We start from the raw sequence: 25,927 nt of genomic DNA, 5'->3' as shown, positions 1-25,927 counted from the left end.
AGATCAACTCCTGCATCGCTGTGAGCATATGAATAAAAATGCAAAATAGGATTATTTAAACATTTCCACAAGCTTTCTGATCCATCTGACCTTAAATTCTTCCCCGCTTAGGAACATTCTCCACGTTGTAGGTTAACCATTAGGGCATTGTCGCGTTCCTACTGAACAATTCGGAATTAAGCGTTAGCTCTTGCTCCTTTTTGCCTTGTGTATTCTTACTGAAATAGTACCGTGTTATTTGGCTCTTTTTCCATTCTCTGTGTTGTAGTTTCACTTCTCTATGTTTGCTCAAATGAATCCTCTGCTCAGAATGCATCTCATCTTTCTTCAAAAGACTGGTGTCATTCTAACCCTCCAAGAGTCAGGTATCAATATGCCGGTGACGTTCTTTGGGCCATCATCTCACCAACTGTTCTTCCTTTGTGCTCTTCTAGAAAAAGATGTGTATCTGTGCCATTTTTTTTAGGTTTTATGTTTGTATATATCTCCTATTAAATAACCGGCTTTATGTGCATGATGGTCAAAAGTGCATGCTTTATGTCCAATATTGACACATGATTACTGACACATACAAACACACATAAATGTACATGCACACATACACACTCATATGTGCATGCACATGTACACATTTATTCACTTCCTAGTATAGATTCTGGACTTTAATAAATGTTCAAGCCATGTTTGTTTTACTAAGTGCAGTAGACTAACTCCAAAAGTTGTTTAAAAAAATAATCAAACACTGACCCAGAAGACTGATTTGTTCAGTTCAAAGAGGATTCAAAAGCTAATGCAGTTATATTAATAAATTTAATATTTTTTCAAAAATATTTTGTATTCTCATTCTAAATATTTTTGAAAATACTCTATTCTTGGTCAGGAATTTTGTTTATTTTACTATATTGGAAGGCTTCTCTCCCTTTAATTCTTTTTTAAAATCTAGTTTTAAGTGGGAGTTCATACAAATATCATGTCATTCCACAGTTCAACCATATCAAGGAGAATTGTACAGGAAGGGAACTCAGAAGAAACAGGTGCCACGGAGAAATGTGCTGAAGAAAACAGCATCCGGCGTCTTAAAGTGTGTCTCTAAACAAGCAACCATCTCAGCAAGATGCCAGCTAAGTACACAGAGGAGAAGCACACCATCACCAGTCTTCTTTTAATTCTTATCTTAACTATTTCCCCTCTGTAACACTTTCTATTTATATATGTCTTAGTACTTTGCTCCTGTAGTTCAGTGTGCTTAACTTTAATATGACTGCTATATTATGTTGTAATAATTTAGTCAAGTGCCACTTTGTATGATCTTTAGTTTGGAGTTTCTTGGGGGTAGAGTTTAAAATTTGCTTTTCATTTGCATTCACCTTTTTTCCTTTAACCTTCTCCCACCTCTACCTCCTGTCCATTTTTTAATACGTTCCTCAAAATAGGACACTGTGCTATCACTTGATTTCCTTGTGCTGTTTTAGTCACCCTCACACAAATGTATTCCATTTAGGAAGAGGAGATTTCAAGCATGAAGAAGAACAAAAAATAGTACTAATTAAAGGAAGAAAAACTCAAAATGCATGCCAACTTCAAGGTTTGAAATTATTAGCCTTCCTGAAAATTAGCCTGTACATGTTTTCTATAATTTAGTGCCAGAGTTTTCAAAAGCCTCAGGTGTAAATTTTGGCAACAATGTGTAATTTATTTTATGTCCAATCTCCATATGGCCTATCTCTTTTAAATTTGGATTTAGTCATAAAGTTTGGTATGATCAGATTTTTTTCTTTTTTCTCTTTTGTCCCCCTAGTCTCCCAAATTTAAAATCAGACAGACATGTTGTCAGTCTTATATTAGTCTGGGAATTTCTGTAGCACTGGAATGGAACCCATCAGCAGTAAATCTGATAACAGGTTACGAACAGCACATCAGAGTTTTTTCTTATAAGTGTTTGAAATGCAAATTAAACAACATTGATGAGAAAGTAGAATGTATTGGCCCATATCATGAAAATTCAAGCATAGTTATGTCTGTGTATGATAGAATTATATCTATGTGCCTATAAAGATGGACAGTTAATATGATTAATATTTGGATTCACACACCAATCAGGAATGCCAAATATTTTTTACCAAATATTGAATAGTTTTTGCCAAGTTTGTGAGGTGTATTATTCCTGAATAAACTTCATTGATCTATAATAGAACCTGATACTGTTGTTCCATAACAAAGGGAATTGATGTTTATTCAAAATGCATTTTTTTAATAGTGCCACTGAAAGAGCAGGAAGGAGAACTGGTGAACAAACATGGGCTTAGGAAGGGGTTTGATACAGCACTGTTTTGAAGAACAATTAAAATCATTAATGGTTTACCCTGAACATAGCTCTATCCTTTGGTGTCTCAATGTATTATAGCCTCAGAGTCAAGGGATCCATCAATCTTTGAACTAATTATTGCAAATTCTTTGATTTTCTTCACTCTTCTGTGCTCTGGAAGGGGTGACATCAATATTTGAATATATGACAGATGTTCACAAGCCTTTAAGAAGTTGTTTGCTACTTACACCTGTAGGATGGGGAAACATTGTCTGTGTGAGGAGTGGGAGGAGGACTTATGTAGGGGAAGTCAATTATTTAATGTTGCTTTCTTAGCCAAAGCCTCTGTACCTCCCACCAAATGATTTCTTCTGGCTGGGTCTGGATAAGAAAGTGGGGGAAAATACTGACATGATTCACTTGCTAATAATTATTAGCAGAAGTCATTGAATTGCCATCCTGCTGGGTATAAAATGAGCCTTCCGAGAGGCAGAAAGGGAGCTCTCTCTACCAGCAAGAGCCAGGTGTGGAGCATGTCCTCTAGACTCTAAATACCATCACAATGAGCTTCCTTGATCCAAGACAGCCGTGACATCAGAGGAGCAGCAACATGAAAAAAGTGTTGGACTGCTCAACCCATGCCATGGAGCAAGTAAAGTTGAGTGTTTAGGGGCAGAAGAGTAGGGTGCCTCTGGGCACTTAGTTGGGGGAGCTGGGCTTGTCAGTCTACCGAGGAAGAGCTGCATGCCTTCAAGTTGAGGCTTAAGGGAGTGGGGTGTCTCTGGATTTTTAATTCTGGGAGCTGGGATTGCTGATCCACAGAGCTTGTGCTTAATGCCTTCGATTTTATGCTCACAGCAGAATGTCATGCCTTGTGTATGTTTTTAGCAGCTCTGGAAGAACATTGTAACACTTCCTAATGAACAACTATATCCTGAGCATTTCTTACTTAAATTTCAACCTGTTAACCTTCATAAACCTTTTAATAATCATAAATGCTATCTGTGAGTCCAATGGATAATAGAATCTATGTAAAATATGTAGAAAATATTGAAACAGAAGACAACTTGATGTCATCTCAGACTATGGTACTGAGGCACCAGACCTAGTTACTCATATCTGTAAGGTATTAACAACTAAGATTTTACATTTTTGCCCTCCGTATGCATATATATATATATATATATATATATATATTTAGCACATAGAAATACATGTATAGTCATGTCCTCTATCAAATATATATATTTGTGCATATATATGACATCTTGTTCTTCAACATATGTGTATATATGTGTGTATATGTATATACAAACACACATATTTTGTTTTTAGGCGCCATTGGGTTGGTTCCAACCCATAGCAAGTCTATGCACAACAGAATGAAACCTGGAACAATTCTTCTCCATGCTCACAACTGATGCTAAGCTTGAGCCCATGGATGCGGCCACTCTGTCAATCCATCTAGTTGAGGGTTTCCCCTTTTTGAATGCCATTACTTTACCAAGCATGCTGTCCTTCTACAGGGACTGATCTGTCCTCAAAAGATTTCCAAAGTATTTAAGACAAAGTCTTGCCATTCGTGATTCTAAGGAACAATCTAGTCATACTTTTTTCAAGACAGGTCTGTCTTTTTATCAGTCCATGGTGTTTTTCAATATTCTTCTCCAACACCATAATTCAAATGTATAGATTCCTCTTAAGTTTTCCTTTTTCAACTTTCACATATATCTGAGGCCATGGAGAATACTATGGCTTGGGTCTAGTTCACCATAGTCCTCAAAGTAGCATCCTTGTTCTTCAATATTCTAAAGGGTTTGTGTGTAGCAGATTTACCTAATGTAATGGGTCTGTTTATCTCTTGACTGCTGCTCCCATGAGCATTGACTTTGGATCCAAACTAGAAAAAAACCTTTGACAGTCAACTTTTTCTCCATTTATCATGATGTAACCTATTGGTCCATTTTTGAGCATTTTGGTCTTCTTTACTCTGAGTTTCCATCCACGCTGAAGGCTACAATCCTTTATCCTCACCAAGTACTTCAATTACTCCTCCTTTTCATCAACCAAGATTGTGTCATCTGTATATAAATGGTTGTTAGTAATAATTATATCTATATCCATCTTGCTAGATATCTAGTTCTCTATCTATCTATCTATCTATCTATCTATCTATCTAATCTATCTATCATCTATCTATTGTGTTGGGGCCCTCAAATTGGATCTGCACCACAGAATGAAACACTAACTAGTCCTGCACCATCCTCATAATTATTGTGTCAAGTTCCTTGTTGCAGACACTGTGTCAATGCATCTTGTTGATGGCACTCATCTTTTCTGCTGCCTCTCCACTTTGAAAATCATGATGCCATTTTCCAAGGATGAATCAGGTTTCTCTAAAAAGTGCAAGAGACTAATTTCCAATCCTCTTTTCCAAGGAGCACTTTTCATAAACTTCTTCCTTGGAAGTTCATGGTACTTTCAATATTTTTCCCAGCACATAATTCAAATGCATCTATTCTTATTATCTTCCTTATTTAGTGTCCAATTTTCACTTTCATATATTGCAATTTATTATATCATGGCTTGATTCAGGTGCACCTTACACCTCAAAGTGACATCCTTGTTTTTCAACACTATAAAGAGGCACCGTGTACCAGATTCTCCCAGTGCAGTACATCACTTGATTTCTTGACTGTTGTTTCTATGAGCATTGTTTGTGCACACAAGCAAGATGAAATACTTGACTTGTCTGTGTTTATCATGAGATTATCTAATGATTCAGTTATATTTTTGTTTTCTTTACATCGAGTTGCAATCCATCCTAAAGGATGTAGTCCTCGATCGTCGTCAACATGTGTTTTAAATCCTCTTGTCTTTCAGCAATTTGTCTCATCTGAGAATCACAGGTGGTTAATAATCCTTCATTCAACCTTGATGCTGCATTCTTCTTTATATTGCCCAGCTTCTCTTGGTCTCTTGCTATTCTCTTGTATGCTCTTCTGTCTCGCATAACGTTCTTTTTATAAAATATCTTTTTAGGGTTTTATGTTTTACTTCTGTAATTTGTTACAATTAATACACAGAAGTCAAAAGTAACATTCATGATTACGAGATTCATTAAGGAAGTTAATTGGTTATGACACTGCAGGTGAGAAATGCCCAGGATGGAGTTGTTCAGACAGATATATTACAAAGTTCTTTTGTTGCTGCTGCTAGATGTCATAGAGTTGGTTCTGACCCATAGTGATGTAATGCACAGCAAAGCAAATCCATCCTGGTCCTGCACCATCCACAGCATTGTTTCTATGCTTGAACCCATTGTTACAGTCAGTGGGTCAATCGTCTTGAGAGCCTATTTCCTACTCCTCTACTGTATTAAGCATGATGCTCTGCTCCCAGACAACATGTCCAAAGTATATAAGAAGTTTCACCACTCTTGCGTCACAGGAGCATGCTGGGTGTATTTTTTCCACAACAGATCAGTATGCCCATAGTACTATCATCAACCTTCCGCAGCATAATAATCAAAATTATCATTTTTCTTGGGTTTTCCTTATACACTGTCCAACTTCCACATACAAATGAGGCCATGGGAATTTCATACTGGGGATTTTTTTGAAGCAATGGAGCGTGTACTTTTTCACTAGTATTTGCTATCTCACCATAATTCAGTAGAAAACTTGAAGATTTAGTTGGATATTAGCCTTTTCTCATTGGTCCTATACTGTGATAGCAAGGAGATTGTTTGAGAGATTTGTTCCCATGTCAGATAGCCTAACCAACCTCTGTTGTGATGAAAGGACTAATTTCATTGGTCAGATTGCTAAGACATTTTTAACACATTTTTTCATTTATGCCATTGACTGTATTGCCCTATCATCCCAAATTTTCTGGTCTGGTAGAAACAAAAAACAATCATAAAAACTCAATTATTCAAACTATATGCATCCTTGAATTTTCCTTAAAATAAAGTCCTTAATTTAATATTTTTAAACTTCAGAGCCACTACAGGGGTCTCATAAACTCTATTTCTATGCTAATTTCATTTTGAGACTGAAACATTCCCCTTATGTTGCTCATACTGATTTTCATAGTGCACAGATTGATTTATTTAAGCAGTATCTATCTTTAATTAAATATTCTCAAGAATATAACTCCAAAGCCAATGAAGTTTTAAATAATCTAGATTCACCCGTAGAAAACCTTTCTGACACAACCCAGATGATTATGAATAATGAAAAATAAATCACAGAAATAATTCTTAGAGTAACTAGAAAGTTAACGAGTAGTCAGCTAATTCTTATGCCATTAAACTAGAAGGGGTTAAAACTTGGATTTTTTTCTTTTACTCTGTTGAATAAAATGAAATCATTTTGGAATCATCATTCTCTGAGGAAGTAACACTAAAGTTCCTACATCCTGCTTGCTACAAGTCAATGACTTTGGAGATAAATTAGGAAAGCTAAGGTCATGGAATAAAATTGTATGAATAAGCAGAAGAGTCCTGGGCTTCGCATAATGTGCTCTACTGTTTTTGCTATTTTCTTTGATTTGCATGATTTGAGTACCTGTGAACTTAAAACCTTTCTTTGGTAATGTAAACTTGAAGTTATTGTCTTTTTTTGAAATTATTGCCTTTTATTAATACACATTACCTTTTACAGTTTTATCCATTAAATTCATTGTGTTTTGAAAATTACTTTATTGTAGTTAACCTTTGTATTTTTATTTTATTATAGTACTTTTAGTTTATTTTCATCCATCATGAAAACGTTAGGGTTCTGTTTATTAGTTCTGTAGCTATTTCTAAGGATCAGGAGCATTTGTTAAACTAGTTATTTACTTCTTTTATTTTTCTCCCAAATAATTATTTCATGCATACCTTTGTACCACCATGATGCTAGTTTACAAGTTTATAACAAACATTACATAAGAATTTGCATATACTTCCATAAAGGTCATGCATGTAAGACTTGGGTGCTCTCTACCACCACCATCAAATTTGTCCACTTACTAGTTATTTCCTTGTTTTTATCTCACCCATTTTGGGGTCAAACACAAGGTAACCTGCAGTAATGAATAACCTATCTCTTTTATTGTTAATTCTCAATATATAATTGAAGTAAATGACTGATGCAAATAATCAAACATTTTCCATCTACGAATAGCATCAAGATCATTTATAATTTGGTGCATTGTCCATTTGTAACAACACATTAATTGATAGTTGGGTTGAAACAGAAAACTAAACCACCCTTCTTCTTAATAAGCAAACCAGAAAGCTTATAATTTCTGTTCCACATAGATATATATTCTTGTGTGGAGGAATGCGCTAAGTTTTGTGTCAGTTTAGCTGGAACAGGATTCCCGGTGTTTTGGCAGTGTATGTGATTAAGATGAAACTAATTTACAATTTGCTGCATTTTTCATTTGTAACAACTTATTAACTGAAAGGTAGCTTCCTCCCAAAAGTGATCTAACATACGTAATCAACCTCATGATGGGATCTTTGCTGAGCCAAGGAGTTGCTCTGGTTATTGTCCAGATGACATTTCTCCCAATGTGAGGCTACTTGATACTTAAACCAGTTTTCTTGATAAAAGCTTCTATGTAAATTAATCTTCAATTATTTGAGAACTTCGCTGCTAAGCATTTAACCAAAGGAAAGGAAAAATTATATAATAACATGAAAATGATCATCAAATGCCTTAGCAGCATTAGCTCTAATTGCTAAAAATAGGAAATAATACAATTGTTTAAGGAATAAATAAAATGAATATCCAAAAAAAAAGCTTCTATGTATACCCTAAAAGTGTCATTGGTTTTTCTCATCTTGTCATTGTCTTGTTTTTATTCCTCATTATGACTGCTTTTACTTTAACATATATAATGACATTGTATAGCTTTTTTAAGCAAGTAATATTTATATATTATGAAAAATGTTAAAATATTTATTGCCATTTAGAATTATTTACTCATTTGATATTAGCCAAAAGGCTGAGAAGCGATAATGCTATTTCTTGAAAACAGTAAGATGATGTCAATAAGACAAAAATTTTAGTCTTCTCTTTGTATCTTTAAAATTTTATATATTCTTTTTAAAATGATATAAGTAGATTTCTTTAAGCATATAAAATAAATCTATATTTTCACACAGAAAAAGAATAACTTTTGAGTTTTTTGATGTAGAAATGACTCCTATTTTGAAACTATACCATTTATGTAGCAACATTTCCTTGTAGTTTTCCATACTTTATAGAAAGGTCATGTGGCTTTCAAGATGACACCAAATTGTGTCAAAACATCATGAGAGTAAGGTTCTCTGAAGGAGCTTGTTTATATTTCTTTGCTGCCTTTAATCTGATGAAATCCAGTGACTCCTCTGAAATAAGTGAAAATTTGAAAACTAGTTAGACTCAGTCAAATGTGATTCCTCAGCAGTGGAAATCTGTTTGCTGATTCAGAAAGCTAGGACCAGTTCCCTAGAAAAGAGACATTACAACATTCTTGCAATTAGGGGAAGCTAGTCTTTAAAATAGGCTCCCTCTTTATTTTATTGGTAATTTTGAACTGGCTTCTTATCATGTCTAGTTTTCTAGTTTTTGCATTTCTAAATTAGAGCCATTGCTAAATATTCACACACACATGCGCGCACACCTTTCACCATGTGCTTTGATCTTGTTTTGTCATTAATTAGGCAAATAAAGAATAAAAAAGTGATATGCTAGTTTTGTTTGAGAAAGTTAGGTTATGTTATTGGTTTTGAATCTTTAGAGTCACATATGTTAACACAAAGTTAATACAATTAATATCTAATAATGAGGTACTTAGGATAGAGTACTGCAACCTTTGCCTGGTTCAGTTCACATTGAACACTTTGAATTCAGTTAATAAATTGTGTCACAAGCACATGAGCTCTAGTCTTTCCACTTGATTTTTTCCAGAGGCTGCACTGCCCAATTGATCATTGAATTCTTAAAACTCATTGAAGAAAAATGGCAAATGAGGCTGAGATTATGGTTAGCAATCAAAATACATTCTAAGTAAATCAAGAAAATATAAGTTCCTTCAAGTTGATGAAGATTTTGGATGTATTGTCACTTCATATGTAGTAGACCCACCTTATCTATGTATTGAAAATGGAGCTTTTAAAACCAGGGGGCTTTAAGACAACTCAGTAACATTTAGAAGATGTTCTTTGTGTGTGACAGATATATGTATACAAAGGAAAAACTCCTTTCCTTCAGTTTTGATATCTTCCTTAATTCTGCCTTCCATAACTGTGGGAGAAAGAAGCGACTTATTCACATGAAGATGCATTGTCTTGGAAACCCTCAGAGGCACCTCTGCTCTGTCCTCTAGGGTGCCTAGCAGCTAAGACAGGCTAGATAGCAGTACGTTTGTGCGTGTGCGCGCGCGCGTGTGCGTGTGCGCGTGCGCGTGCGTGTGCGTGCTTGCGTGCGTGTGTGTGTGTTTAACGGTCTAGGCAACTCCTCCTTGACTCACTGAAGGCTCCGTGACTCTGGTGACAATTTTCAGTATGGACAGCTACAACTCTGAATTTGAGCACAGTGATTTAGCACTACGGGAGCTAAACTTGAAGGGTCTTTTTGGAAGAATGTTATTTCCAAGACCTTATACCATATAAACATGCTTTGATGATGATGCTTTTTCATATTTTAGCGCTACAAAGAATCGGAGCTGGGGGGTAGTGAAACAACCTAAACAGTCTTGCCTTTGCTTCTTCTCAGATATCTAAGCGACTTTCAAACAGTATGTGGAAGATGGAATGAAGTGAGACTTTTTGAAGTGAAACTTTTTGAAGGTCTTTGCATCTCTTCCACTTTCTTTTTTCTTGCTCTCGCTGTTCTTTTTTCTCATGTAATATTCGGAGCAGCACAGACACAAGAGAGAAGACATCTGCCTAGTCGTCTTCCTTGATGGAGATTGCTGTCACCTCTGAGAAAAGGAGCGAGAAGGGACTGGGGCACCCAAAATAGATCCTTACAATACATAACCTCCTGAGCCTACGAACACTGTGGTGTCTCTGAAAGATAAACTGCTGATTGCTTTGTTTAAGAAGGACTATTCTAAAGCTGTTGCTCAGTGTGTGACATTGACTAAAACACAAGACACTGAAGAGTCGTTATAATCTCCATGCTTTCCCTTGATATTTAAATACAAAAGCATGACCAGACCTAGTTTTCATTTGTGTGTTGAGACGAATGTATAATTTTAGTGACTCAATACAGATCAGTGGGGATAAATGTGTCATGTCATTGAACTTTTGTGCAATAAAGATTAAAAGACAGTACACAGAATTGTTTTGGGGGAATAGCTAGTCTCAAAATGACTGGGGTAAAGTAGACCAATTTGCATTGTAAACAATGAAACATGTACTGAGTAACAACTCCATAATTGCAGAACCTTCTAGAGCAGGAATTAGTGAAAAGAGAGCAGGTGAGCTTTTAGGCTTTCAACACATTTGAATGGTTGGTCTCAAAGCTCACGGGGGAGGGGGGGTGTTTATGGAGTATTTTACAAATAGGATAATGACCATACAATTCTACTGTAAGATCTATAAAATTTGTTTTGAAGTAGAAACCTGCTGGTGGGATCTGAGGCCTTTGATTATTCATTTGGCATCCTTTTCTTAGCAATTCTCACCTTAATGAAACCAGGGGTGCTATCGGTTCACTTTTGTCTTCTTTGAGCTTGTGATTAAAATCTCACTTTTTCTCTCTCCATTCTCATTAAAGTTTTCTCTGTGGGGCAGCATGTAGTCTTCTCTGTATTTAGGTATCAAATTAGATTATTCAGTCATTTTCTAATCTCAAATTCCATACTTTAGGAATTTTGCTTTTTTGTTTGAGGATTTTGTTATTTGTTCATGTATTTTGTGGTCATTCTCAGTAAAATATATTTACTGTGACAAATGAGTGTTTGTTTCTATATGGAGTTGTATATGCTTTTTTAACCTATGGTCTATACCATTCAATTATCTCTAATAGGAGTCTTCGCATGGCAAATTGTTAGGCACTCAACTGCTAGCTAACTTTTGAAATCCTCCCAGAAGTGTCTTGGAAGATATGCCTGATCTGCTTCTGAAAGATCCTGGTCTTGAGCCCCACAGAAAGAGCACAAGTAGTATGCGTACATAGGGTGCAATGATTGCAATTAACTGACAGCAATTAAAGTAGCAACAGTATTTATAATAATGAGCTCTGTACCTGATTGGATATCTACTGTATGCAGGGAAATTCAGAAGGCGATAGGAATACAGAATTGAATAATCATATGATTGGACCTAGGGATACAGTTTAGCTTCTCTAAACTTCTTGCTAATTTTACGATTGTGGTATTATATCTTCACTTTAAGGACAAGGACACTAAGGCTCCAAATTAAATAACATGCCTAAGTTGACACAGGGAATAATTTGTAGAAGGAAGAGTCAGCTCGAGGTCTCTAGCTAATTCTAAAACTCATTTACTTCCCTTCTGTTATACCAATAAAAGGAAAAAAATATTTCTACAGTCTATAGATAAAATTAAGGTTACATGACTCAGATTGAAAGCTGCAAAGATTGCTTGATGAAAATAGTTTCTTTCAGCTCTTACTTTACAAGCCATATTACATAATATATTTAAATATTGCTCCATTGAAAAAGAAATCAACATGCTAAAGAACATAGGCAATAGAGACAAATTAGGTGATGCATTTTCCTCATGTGGAAAGTGTCCCATCGCGATACGCAATCAGAGACAAGTGTTAAAAGCACATGGTGTATCTGCTAGATAAATTGCATAGCTCATCAGTGAAAGAAATGCTATAGTTTTAGGTACATGGAAATAATATTTATGATGTTGAATATGACAAAATTTGACTTTATACTATATAATGTAATTATATTTTTAATCTCTGTAAAAAGCAAAGAAAAGCATTTTATGTTTTTCCTTTTTGATGACTACTACTTTAAAAGGCAAGAGTAATGAAAGCCTTGTGCTTTGGAGCTGTTATTGTGATTTGGAGAAATCCAAAGTCACAACTTGAATTTAAGCCTTACAATAATATCCATTTATCTAGCAAAGCCATATGATTTTTTACATTTTGATCTAACTAGTTTATGTTAGTCAGAATTGAAAAACATTTCACCCTCTTTTTTCTTTTACTGCTTTAAAATTTTAACAGCCTCTGGTTGTTGAAATTTAAAAGAGCTTGACATAAAAAATGGAGAAAGATTTAGGATAATGTTACTGTTAATACATTAAAAATAGTAATGGAAATTAAAAGGGACACATGGTACCCATTTATACATTTGGCTAAAGATATCAAGAATTATTGAAGATATTTCCAATTTTATGAGTTCTGTGAATTGTTATTCAAAAGTAGAGAATTTCCTCAGGCATAAGGAAGATAAACCATTTGATCTGAGGTATGGTGGGGAAACCTCTGAAATTAGAAATTATATTACTATGTGTACCAATGATAATTGATTCTATTTTTGCTATTGTTGTTGGTTCTGAGGTCAAGTTGGTTCTATCTAACCTATAATTACCCAATGCACCACAGAACTAAAGATAGGAAAGTCCAGTGTCATCTTCAAAAGTGTTCTTACGTTTGAGTCCCCTGTTTCAGCAGCTGTATCAATCCATCTCTATGAGGACCTTCCTCTTTTTCATTGCCGCTCTATTTTACCAAGAATGAAGTTCTTCCCCAGGGACTGAGCTCTCATGAAAACATGTCCAAAGTATATTAGATGACATCTCACAATTCTTTGCTCTAGGGGCATTCTGGAATTACTTCTTTCACAAAAAAAAACCACGGTGTGTCCTTTTAGTCCATGGTACATCAATATTATTTTCCAGCACCATATTCAAATGCATGGATTCTACTTCAGTCTTCCATACTCAAAGTCCAACTTAGTACAGATTTTCCCACTAGGCGAGCATCACGCAGCTCACAATATTGCACACAGGGCTGTTGCCTGGGAAGGCTCCCTCAGGTCACAGTGGATTATTCTGTGAATGCAGTTTGGCTTGAACTTCATTTTTTGTCGTGGCAGATTTGAGAGGATGGCATGCAACTGCAAAATGATGTTTCCTGCTCAGGAAAAATGACGCAGAACTTGTGATTTTGAACACAGCTTACAAGAATAGTACTATGGAAAAAAACTCGTGTATGAGTGGTTTTCTCATTTACAAAAGGATAAATGTCAATTGATGATAAACTTCATTCTAGATGTCCATGAACTTCCTGAATGGGCAAAAATATTGACAAAATGGGGGACTGGTTTTGCCACCATGACAATGCACTTGTTCACTCAGCCATCTGTGTTAAGGTTCTCTCGAGAAACAAAACCATTATGCTAATAATTTTATACATATTTATACAGATATATTTACAACATAAGAAATAAACAATTACATTATAAAGCATTACAAATGTCTCAATGCAACTCATTCCCATGAGACAGTGAGACACTGGCAGTCCTTCAAGTCTTGAGGGCCTCCGGGGGTAATCCTCTGTAGAACAATTCATGCTATCCAGGTACAGGCAGCAAGAGCAAGGCAGGTCACCAACAGACAGTCCCCAGCTCAAGAGAGGTAAATTCCAATAATGTGGGGAAGCAGGTCTGGAAGGAACCTCAAATTATATGACACAGTCCACAGGTTAGGTGTCCCACAGGTAGTGTAGCTTGCAATTGGGCAAAGAACAAGCAAGGACGCCGTACACTGGTCCAATGACCAAAGAGCAAGAGACAAGAGAGGTAAGGCTCGCTGAGCCTTTTATCTCTCCACGCTTCAATTAATCCCACATGTGTTCATTGTCCATCTTGACACAATAAACATGAACTGTCTCACCATCTCATTGTGCCAGTTTTTGGCAAAAAATAGCATGCCTCTCTTGCCCCACACTGACACACCTAACCTTACTCCTTGTACCTTCTTTGTGTTTCTGAGAATGAACAAGGACATGAAAGGACAGAGATTTCATGACATAGAAGAGGTGAAGAAAAAAAGAGGATGTGCTGTCAGCCATCTAAACCAATGATTTTGAAAAGTGTTTCTAAGAATGGAATCACAGATTTGACAAATGTATTAAGTGTAATGGAGAGTACTTAGAGCGGTGGTTCTCAACCTTCCTAATACCAGGATCCTCTAATACAGTTCCTCCTGTTGTTGTGACCCCCACCCACAAAATTAATTTTGTTGCTACTTCATAACTATAATTTTCCTACTGTTTTGAATCATAATGTAATATCTGAAATGCAGGATGTGTTTTCATTGAACATAACCACAGTCGAATATAAAAAGACTAATCAGTGTCCAGATTAAGTTCCCATGGTACAGATTTTTTTTTCAGTAGTGGATGATTTTACAGTACATCATTTTACATTTACCCAGTAATTATAATTCATTAAGTGTCATTTTACCTCCAATACTGTTGCTTTCAACACAGCAGCTGCTTTCTACACAGTAGCTACTCTCTACACATTTGTGACTGTTACACCTAAGTACATTATGGCGCCAACCCTGTCACATACACCTGTATTTGTAATGGGTGTATGTGATGGGCTTGGCACAATGTTGTCATCACACCTGGTACTCATATTTGGGCATATCTCTATATAGGCAGATACAGCTGGAGATGGATAGAGGAGCAGTGTCTCAGTTATTAAGACCATCAGAAACATGTGTTTTCTGATGGTTTTAGGCGACCCCTGCAAAAGTGTCATTTGACCCCAAAGGTATCATGACCCACAGGTTGAGAACCACTGCACTAGAGGAATGTTGTGTATTTCATTGGTTCTATACTGCACCCTGCCTGGCTTATACCTACCTTGTGACCCTTGTGTGAAGAGATGTCCAATTGTCTACTTATGAGCTTTGGGTCTCCACTCCAACACACCTTGTTCACTGATGACAGCAATAAATAACTACCTTGCAAGACATGGAACTGCCTTGTACAAGCAACTCTATCTTGAAAGAAAATGTAAGTCCTACAAGGCCTCACAGAAATGTTGAGTCACAGCAAAGAAATAAAGAAGTGGACTAGGAGCCACCCCAGAAAGTCTGGGAGATCCTGAGAAAACCAAGAAGGACGTCAAATGGACTGGGGGAATTACCTATGTTAAACCAAGTTGGGAAAATGAGACTTCAGAGAGCTAGGAACCAAGGAGACATCAACTCCTGCTCTCTCCAACTCTACCTGGGGTGAGTACAGAGATGAAGGCAATGCTTAATGGGACAATGATGCTGAATGAATTGTGTGTTACCCTCATAGTAGTAATTTAAGTTAGTTTTAAGATTGTTTGATGTGTGTTTGCAGTGAATAAATCGAGCATTTAAAAATGTGAAAAAGCGTTAAGTAATTATGGATTGTGCCGCTTGTGACAGTTCACATTGATAAAACTGTTCATTTTGCTTCTTCTGGTGCCTGGTACCTGATCCCATGGACACCTTGTGATCACACAGGCTGGTGTGCTTCTTCCATGTGGGGTTTGTTGCAAGCCTTTAGGATCCCAGATGCTATATGTATTAATATCCAGGCACCATCAACTTTCTTCACCACTTTTGCTTATGCATCCATTTTGACTTCAGTATTTGTGTCAGGAAGGTGAGTATCACAGAATGCCAGGTTATTAGAATAAAGTGTTCTTTCATTAAGAGGGGTCTTGAGTAGAGGCCCAGTGTCCGTCTGCTACCTTGATACTTAGCATAAATACATGTACAAATACCTATATCCCTACCATTATATATTAATATATTTACATAAAGACATGCCTAAATTTATAGCTCTATAAATATCTTTTGCCTCCTAGTTCTTTCCTCTATTTCGTTTTACTTTCCTCCTGTCCAGCTATCACGTTTGACCTACTTTCAGTTCTCAGTAATTCCTTCTGGCTACATTGCACTTAATCAAACCCCACCAAGAAATCTAGACCCTCCTTGACATCGATTTTTGATTTTTGAGGTTCTCTTGCCCAAGTTTGTTGGCTCTCCCTTCACTTCCCCCCACCTCCTCCTCTTCTCTGTCCCCTTGCAACCATTGGTTTGGTTGTTTTCCCCTCAGAATTACCTGTCTTGTCTTTCTTATATACATGGGCATGAAAAAGAAGACGATGAAGAAGAAAAGGGGAGTCTATAAATAGCTCCAGGTCTGTCTGTTGACCATAATGTTGGGTTTTTTTTTCTGGTCAAGTCTGATGAGGTGCCAAGCCCTGCCCTCTGAGTCTGAAGTCTGTTTGGGGGATTCCCGGGGACTTCTAGGCTTTGCTCCGCTGGCTGCTCTGTTGTATGCCTTTCTTTTCACACTGGTGTGTGATGGGGCCATGGGGGTTCGGTGTTAGACTGGGCAGAACTCTAGCACTGTGTCTCCAGTGCTGTTGCCTGTATCGCTGTGGTTCAGCCTCAGTGAGGGGACTTCATGTCTCATGGTGGAGCCAGCCCTCTGTGTGCCTTGTGTGTGCCTCTTTTGTGTGTCTGTGCTCCAAGCCGGAGTGTAACCCTCGGTGCTTGGTAGGACAGAATGCAGTTGATTCATTCTCTCTCTGTGTGTCTCTCTTCCTCTTTCTTTCTCTGTGTCTCTCTGTGTGTGTGTCTTTCTCCCTCATTTGCTCTTGTGTGATCTGGGACGATCCGTCATTCTCCCTGGGCTGTATCTTCAGTGCTGTCCTCTCTAGTGCAATCTTCCGAGGAAGGAGTGGACATAGCTGGGACTGAGGTCAGCCCCGCAGGCAGACCTATCTGTTAGTTCTCTACTTCATGGCAGTATGTTGCACTCAAGTCTTGGTATATCTGATTGGGGTCTGCTCCTTCTCTCCCTGTCCTGTGGAAACATAAACAATACCCCCGCTATCCCAGTTAGTGCCCTGGTCCCCATTTTCCACATCCTCTTTTTGTTGTTGTTGTTTATTTTCACACCCTTTTTAGTTGGCTGCCATATGCATCCCTGGGTTGGGTCTGACACCTGCAAGAGTACCTGGGTCTTGCCTCAGGAATTTATGCATTTAGTGGCTTTCCCCCTTTGCCCCTGTGCTTTTTAAGCTTGCTTCAGCGGACTCATGTTGTACTTCTCCTTTTGTGCTTGGCTTACTTCACTTAGCATAATTTCCTCAAACTCTTCCCATGCGACCATTTGTTTCATGCATTCATTCATCACTGCTATTTAAAGATGCATAGTACTCTATTGTATGCAAATACCAGATTTTTTAATCCATTCCTTGGTTGATGAAAATTTAGATTGTTTTGGAATCATTGAGATTGTGATCAACATTGCAGAGCAGATGTCTGGTCGTGGTCTGTTTCTTACCGCTTCTGGGTATATATGGCCAATAAGGGGATTGCTGGACCATGTGGTAGCTCGATTTCCATTTGTTTTAGGTACCACCAAATCAATTTCCATAATGGCTGTACATATCTAAAGGTCCACCAGCCGTGGATGAGAGTTCCTATCTCACTATACACCGTCCAGCACTTGTTGCTTTCTGTTTTATTTTTGAATTGGGCTATCTTTGAGGGTGCTAGGTGGTATCTCATAGTTGTTTTAATTTAAGATTCTCCTATGGCTAATGATCAGAAACATTTTCTCATATATTTATTGTCCATCCAGATTTCTGCCCTTGTGCAACTACTGTTCAGGTCCTCTGCCCACCGAAGTAATGGGCTATTTATTTTTTAGCAGAGTATTGTAGAGTTTAGTAATAAAGCCTTTGTCTGATGTATCATTGCTAAAGATGTTTCCCCAGTCTGTGAGCTTTCTTATTACTCTCTTGGCAAAGTCTTTTAATGTACACAGGTGTTTTATCTTCAGTACATCTCATTTGTCCATTTGTGCTTCCTCTGTGTTTGTGTCATTTCCTATTTCTGATAGCCTATGTATGCCCTGAATAAAAGTTCTTAGGTTTGTCCCAATTCCCTCATTAATAGTTCTGGGGCCTCTAGTTCCCCTAGGTCTGTGATCCACCTTGAGTTTATTCCTGTGCATGGAGTGAGGTAGGGATCTTTCTTCATTTTTCTACAGGTAGATACCCCTTTCTTCCAGCACCACTTGTTGAGGAGGGCATCCCCTTCTCATTTGATATTTTTTGGGCCCCTATCAAAGATCAGTTGTTTGTATGCTGATGATTTCATTTCTGAGTTTTCAGTTTTTGTCCATTAGTCTAAATATCTGTCATTATAGCAGTACCATGCTGTTTTGAACACTGTGGATGTATAATACGTGCTAAAGCCATGGAAAGCAAGTCCTTCTAATTTATCCTTCATCTTGGTGAGTTCTCTGTTAATTGTGTGCTTTTTCTCTATATATATGAATCTAGTAATCAGTTTTCCAATTCTTTGAAGAAAGAAGTTGGTATTTGTATCGGGATAACATTAAACTTGCATAGTTCCTTGGGCCCGACTGACATATTTACTATATTAAGTCTTCTGATCCCAAAACGTGGGATATTCTTTTATTTGTGGAGGTCACACTTAGTTTCTTGTAATAGTGTTCTGTAGTTCTCCTCATACAAATCTTTTGGTTAGGTATATTTCTAGATATTTCAATTTATGCTTTGCTATTATGAAGAGTACTACTTTCTTGATCTCCTCCTCCGCGGTCTCATCTAATGTATGTAGAAGGCTGATAGATCTCTGTTTCTTGATCCTGTATCCTGTCACTCTGCAATAATCCTCTATTGTTTCAAGCACTCCTCTTGTGGATCTTTTGGGGCTTTCCATCTATAAAAATCATATCATCTGTGATTAACAATAGCTTTACCTCTTCTTTTCCCCACATGAATAACTTTGATGTCTTTCCTTTGTCTTATGTTGTTACCTAGACCTCCAGTACAATGTTAACTATAAGGGGAGACAAGGGACATTCTTGACTGATCCTCATTTTCAGTGGGATAGTTTTTTCTTTTCTCTACTGACTACCACATTGGTTGTTGGTGTTTCATGTATACATATTAATAATACAATATAATGACTTGCAATATATTGAGGAATATTCCTTCCATACCTGTCTTTTAGGTGTCTTAAACAGGAATGGGTGTTGGATGACGTCAAATGCTTTTTCTGTATCTATCAATATTATCAGGTGGATCTTATGCTTTTCATGTCAAGGTGGAAAATAATGCTGATAGACTTTCAAATGTTGAACTACCCCTGGAATGAATCCCACCTGGTCAAGCTGCATTGTATGTTTTATATACTTTTGTATTCTATTGGCCAGTATTTTTTGAAGGATTATTGCATCAATGTTCATTATAGAAATCAGTCAGTAGGTCTCAATTCTTGTGGGATCCATGCCCACTTTGGTTTTCAGTGTTATACTAGCTTCATAGAAAGAGTTTGGGAGAATTCCCCTGTGAAGCCATCTGGCCTGGGGTATTTTGTTGTTGTTGTTGTTGTTGGTAATCTATTGCTAATGGGTCTGTTTAGGTTCTTGAAGTTCATCTGGACACATCTAGGAAGGGATTGTTTTTCCAAGTATTTACTCATGTCTTCCAAGTTGTTGAATTCATTGGAGTACAGACCTTCATAGTACTATGTAATTAGCTTTTTAATTTTATTAGGGTCCACTGTAATATCCCCTGTTTCACCCCTTTTCCTGGATATCAAAATTTGTTCATTCCTTTCCTTGATTAGGTTGACCAACAGTCCATCGATTCTGTTTATCCTTTCAAAGAATCAGCTTTTAGCTGCATTGATTTTTTTGTTGTTGCCTGTTTCCTTGTTTTCCCTCACCTGTTTCTCAGCCATGATTTTTATGATTTATTTTCTTTTGCTATGAGTAGGTTATTGTCCTGTTGACTTTGCTTAATTGCTGCAGGTTTTGTGACAGCATATAAATCATGAGTTTCTCCTCTTTTTAATGTGTGCATTTATAGATATAAAACTTCGGATAACTGCCTTTGCTGTGTCCCAACGGTTTTGGTATGTCGTATTTTCCTTCTCATTGGTTTCTGAAACTTTCCTAATTTATCTCTGATCTGGGCTAGTACCCACTCATTTTGCAGTATTCATCCTCCAATTGTTTGCCCTTGTTTTCTTAATCATCCTTTTGTTGATTTCCACATTTATGGCACAGTGGTATGAGAGGGAAGTCTAAGTTATCTATATGTGTTTGGGTTTACACTGGCTTGGCTTGTACCCCAGCATGTGGTCTATCTTTGAATATGTACCATGTAGTTATAAGAAGAATATGATCTCTTTTTTTTTTTTTTTTGCATTTTGGTGGAGTGCTCTGAAAATATCTATTAGATATCAGGTCAAGTTGCCTAATTATAGAGTTCAGTTTTGTAGTTTCCTCATTAAGCTTCTTTCTCTGTGATGTATCTTATTTAGAGAGTGGTTTATTAATGTCAACCACTATGATTAGTGAGCCTATGATTTCTTTTTCATCTTATGGAGCATTTGTGGTCTCTCATTGGATACATATATATTCATTATGCTCACTGGTTTTTGGCCTACCATTCCCTTGAGCATTATATACTGCCCTCATAATTTCTCATTATGGGTTGCACCTTCAGATCAGTTTTGTCAGAGATTAGAATTGCAACCCTGCTTTTTTTGAATTGCCATACTCTTGGCATATTGATTCCCCAGCTTTTGATTTTCAGCCTATTTTTCTCTGCAAGATTGAGATTTATCTCTTGTAGGCAGCAGAGTTATGGGTTGTGTTTTCTAAGCCAATCCGCTAGTCCCTGTCATTTAGTAGGGAGCTCAATCCATTGATATTCAGAGTTATTTCATCCATCTGTGGACTCTGTGATGCCATCTTGTACATTTTGTGCTTGGTGTTTTCCTACCTCTCTCTTCATGCATTGTGCTTGTGTGTGTTTGTGTGTGTAGGGAGGTGGTGGGGGAGTGTTGTTCATTATTTTCACCATTGAGCCAATGCTATCTTGGGAGCTTTTCTCAATGTGCTGACCTCTGGGTGGAGTTGTTCTATTTAGTGGTCTCTTATTTGTGCCCAGTGAGTGTTGTTTTTCTGCCCGTACTGGGTCGGTAAGAATATTTTGTAGCGCTGAGTTTCTTTTAACATAGTCTTTGAGTTATTCCTTATACAAGAAGGCTCACTCCTAAATCTATCTTGATAGAAAATTTGGCTGTGGAGGGTTGAGGTAGTTAGGTTATCGTGCCAACCTGGCAGATAAACACATGTGAGGTTTACTGAAGGATGTAGGGATAAATGGCTCGGTGAGCCTTGCCTTTCTAGTTCTCGTGTCTCTTGCTTTCTGATGCTTGGACTAGGGTGCAACTGCCTAAGCCAGTTCCCTGCTTTAGCAGGCAAAACTCACTTCCTGCAAGACATCTCAGAGGAGAAACCACATGGATCTAAATTGATGCAGCCCTGGGTGCTACAGTAGCCGTGTGGAGAGCCCTGCCAGCATTGAGATGCTTACACATTCGCTGACTCGGTTTTCCTCCTACAGTTGGCATCATTGAATCTGTTTTGTGAAGTGGAGGAAGACTTTGTGGATTGGTGTTGGACGTATGTGTTAATGGATTGATGTTGGACTTGTGGGCTTGGGCAGCACTTGGTTGGCATGTTTTCTTGATGTGCACTTAACCTTTATATAAAACTCTCTTATAAGTGAGTTTCAGTGGATTTGTTTCTCTAAAGTACCCAGACTAATACATTATGGTACCTTGGGAGTGGGTTACTGGAGAAGCAAATCATAAGATGGAGAGTAGATGTTTGTTTGCACTCTCCCTCATGGTACTTTTTCTTATCTAGCTAGAGGTCAGATAAAGCCACACTATTTACTCTGTGTTTTATGGAGAAAATATGGGATGTATGTAAATAGAAATTTTTTAAGCCCACTTACTTTGATCCATTAAAATATGATCATTAGATGGGTTTAGGGCACGCCTGTAAAGAAAGCTATACAAAGAAAGATATTCCCCACTCAGTGCTTTGGAGTCCTCAGGAACCAATGGTCTTGTCAGAAGATGAAAAATCTGGAACCATGAAGAAAATTCCTCTCTGGGACTGAATGTTAAAGGGAGCCCGAGAGCAGGCTAAAATGCTTTCCAGGTGACTACCTGGATCTACTTGTTGAGTGGAAGTGGGAGAAATGCAGCAATAAAAAGACGGGTTGAGTTTGGCCACTGACACCTGTGGACTTGGTTTACAGGAAAAAGAGGAGAAGATATCAGCAGGTTGATTGGTCTAAGGTTCACAACCTAGCACGAGGGGACTAGGGTTGTTGAATATTTGTGATAGCCCATGGTCTAAAGGCAAGACGACCAATGGACACCCTGGGGAGGCTGAGTGAGGCAGCCCACATTGAGTTGACCAGAGCCTGACCAGATCGAGATTTTTGCACCTGTGAACTGGTGCATATTGTTGCTGACTTTATGGATGGCCTGTCCAGATATGACTTTGCTTATGGATGCAGATTTCACAATGTTCCAACTGAAATAAAGACTCTTCATGTTGAAAAATGTGATTGTCCTCTCAGAAAACTGGGCTTATATAAGTGTGCAGTACATAAATTGGATACTCAAATTTGGGGGGATAAGGGCATGAAGTGGTTGATTTACAAACTTTCTTAGGTGGGAGAACATATTCACAGGATTATAGGATTGAGGTGTAGGTGTTACTTAATTTCAATCATGAAGCTAAAGAATTATGTACAGGTGCCAGGTTGGCAAGGGGTGGATTGAGGTAAAGTTTATCGTGCCAACCTGGCCAATAAACACATATGCAATTAATTGAAGGGCAGAGGGATAAATGCTGCAGTGAATGTTGCTTTTCTAGTTCTCGGGTCTCTTGCTTTTTGACTGTCGGACCAGGGTGCAGCTGCCTAGGCAGTTCCCAGCTTTAGCAGGCAAGGCTCACTTCCTGCAAGACATCCCTGAGGAGAAGCCACATGGACCTACCACAATGCATCCCTGGGTGCTGGGGCAGCCATGTGGAGACCCCTGCCAGTGCTGAGATGCTTACACGTTCACTGACTCGACTTTCCTCCTGCAGTTGGCATCATTGCATCTCTTTTGTGAGATGGAGGAAGACTGTGAATTGGTGTTGGACATATGGGTTAATGGATTGATGTTGGATTTGTGGGCTTGGGAAGCTCTAGGTTGGCATGTTTTCTTGATGCTCATTTAACCTTTATATAAAACTCTCTCTAATGCTTGAATTTCTGTGGATTTGTTTCTCTAAAGCACACAGACTATTACAAGGGTATTCTTGGTTTTGTGTTATTTTCTTTCAACTTTTGGCATATGCTATTCCACTCTCTTCTCTTTTTCATGGTGTCCACTGATAGGTCTGAGCACATTCTTATTTGCTTATGGTTATTGGTGACTGCCTTTTTTCCCCTAGCTCCTCTTATGATTTTCTCCTTTTCCTCAAAGCTGTATAATTTAACTATTATCTACCTTGGGGAATTCTTCTTGGGATTCAGTGTAGCCAGTGATCTTTCAGCCTCCTGAATAGTTGTCTGATTGGACCTCCCAAACAATCTCTCCAACACGCCCCTGCAGCCTGCTCCTATGCTCCTCCACCTCGTGCTGCAGTGCCACAAGACATGGTCAGCACATAATCCAGTCAGTCTAGTACCTCCTCTTGCCCTTCTCATGGAAGGCTCAGCAGCACCGCAACATCTCCAGCCTCATCTCCAGCCACTCGCAATGGCAATACTGGTGTCCAGGCTCTGAAGGCCACCTGTAGTCTTGGGAGTTGGGCAAGCTCTGAGAGATTGTTGTGCAAGTAAGCTTTCCTGTAAGAATTCAATTGTGTTGATTTTGTCATTGCGTCTTGTTCTGGTAATCCATTTTTCTACTGTTATTCCTGTTCATAGCATGAAACATTGTTCTCAGGTTTTCTTCAACTTCTCTGATTATCTTGTTTCACTGTTTTCCCATTTGTTGATGTCTGCTTGGTTATCCTTGATGTAACTGGTACAATTCTCTGCTAGTCTGTTGGTGAAGTCTGTGAATTTGTTATTTGATATTTTTACCTTATCCCTTACTTCTTGTATTTCTCTTTGGTGTGTGGTCTTTATCTCCTCTATTGTTTTATCCTTTTTCTGTATTTCTTCCCTCATATTGGTCCCCAAGGAGCATTCTGAAGATTTATTTCTATGACAGATCTATGTCTGCTTCTTCTATGAATGTCATTAGGTTCAGGGCTTCCTCCAACATTGTCTTTTGTTTCTCCTGATTTTTCATTGAGGTTATTGAGACAGTTTGCTGTCTGTATATAGTTTTGCAAGAGTTCAGCACTGTTTTCCTGGGAGTCAACGAGCTCTTGGCTCTCTCTTTAGGAGTTTGGTAGGAATGCTCCTACGGGCTTCCTTTAGCCAACTGTCATAGCTAAAGCTGTGACAAAGCTAAAGCTTTGTCCCTCTGGGCTTCCATCTCACCCTAGCCTATTCTGTCATTTGGAGGTCATTTTAGATCACCTTCTCAGGGTACATTGATGGGAGGGTTGCAGGTCAAGCGGTGGTACTATGTAAGCTGATCAGGCAAGGAGCACGGTGGTTCCGAGGTAATCATGGGAAGGAAGACTTGGGGAAGAGGGGTAGATTAAGGCCAGCAGCTATTGGCAGACTGCTGTGCCAGTCCAGGGAGGGCTGACAGTGTAGCTGTGGGTCCGGGTGGTTTGTGTGGGGGCCCCATGAGGCCAGATGCTCTACACAGGTTCCATACACAAGTAAAAGCCTTTCAAAGATTGTTGGTCTGTTCCATACACAAGTAAAAGCCTTTCAAAGATTGTTGGTCTGGGCTGGCACTTCAGGTTCTGTTGGTTTTTCCTATGTTGTTATGTTATAGCTATGTTAATGGACCAGATTTCTGGTGGATTACATTCAAAGTTACACAGCAGAACATAGCCTCAGATGGAAAGCATTTTTTAAGGTTTTTTTTTTTTTTTTAATTGGACTTGTAGGATTCGCTGGCATTAAGGCTGAGCTTCACTGTCCCCTAGTGAAGGAGGACTAGAGTAGCTGAGTAGGTTTGGAGACCACTGGGTCTGAATTGCCCTCCGGTACCATGCCTGGCTCCCTACTGCGAAGCTCTGTTGGCTATGCTCTGGGGATCTCTGCTCTACCATGCATAAATATCCTAGGGGCTTTCCAATTGCAGCAATTTAGTGTCTAAGTACCTGTTGCTACCTACACTGGCAGACAGGGACCTGAGCAGAGTGGGAAAGGTGATGACTAATGCAGTCATTCTCTTTCTGGCCATGGAGAAGAGATTCAAAGGCAGAGAAAGCATGGGCAAGAAGGGTTGCAGAAAGGAGATATTGGTGCGAGCCCTTGTGGCAAGTTCTGAGAAGTTTTCTGTGAGCCCCAGATCATGATCACTTTTAGATAGCATTCTGGGGAAACTACGCTCATGGTGGGTCTCGGATCTTGGGCACAGGAAGAGGTGTGGGACACCATCGTCCTGGACCTGGTGAGGAATTAGTGGAATCCAAGGGCAGATACGGTGAATTTAGAGCATCTTCAGTGAGCCCTCGATTTTCGCCACGGGCAGAAATCTCAAGGGGAGGTCTGATGCACAGACCCTAGTATACCTGAACTCTATTTTTGGCACCCTGCCTCCAATTATTGGCCTCCTTTCCCCTTAAATTTCTGATCGAACAGCAGGAGCACCAGGCAGGTGATTCTACGTGGA

General features: G+C 38.4%; 1 non-coding gene across 1 annotated transcript; it reads right to left on the bottom strand.

Annotated features, from left to right (window-relative positions):
* Positions 1 to 1,793: 1,793 nt before the first annotated feature.
* Positions 1,794 to 1,917, bottom strand: LOC142441608 (small nucleolar RNA SNORA54). Its single transcript, XR_012782974.1, has one exon. It is a non-coding gene; the product is annotated as a small nucleolar RNA SNORA54 (small nucleolar RNA).
* Positions 1,918 to 25,927: the final 24,010 nt, after the last annotated feature.

Source organism: Tenrec ecaudatus, chromosome 2 (genome assembly GCF_050624435.1).
Source record: "Tenrec ecaudatus isolate mTenEca1 chromosome 2, mTenEca1.hap1, whole genome shotgun sequence".
NCBI classification, from domain to species: domain Eukaryota; kingdom Metazoa; phylum Chordata; class Mammalia; order Afrosoricida; family Tenrecidae; genus Tenrec; species Tenrec ecaudatus.
The sequence above is the reverse complement of the archived record's forward strand: the minus strand, read 5'-3'. Positions and strand labels throughout refer to the sequence as shown.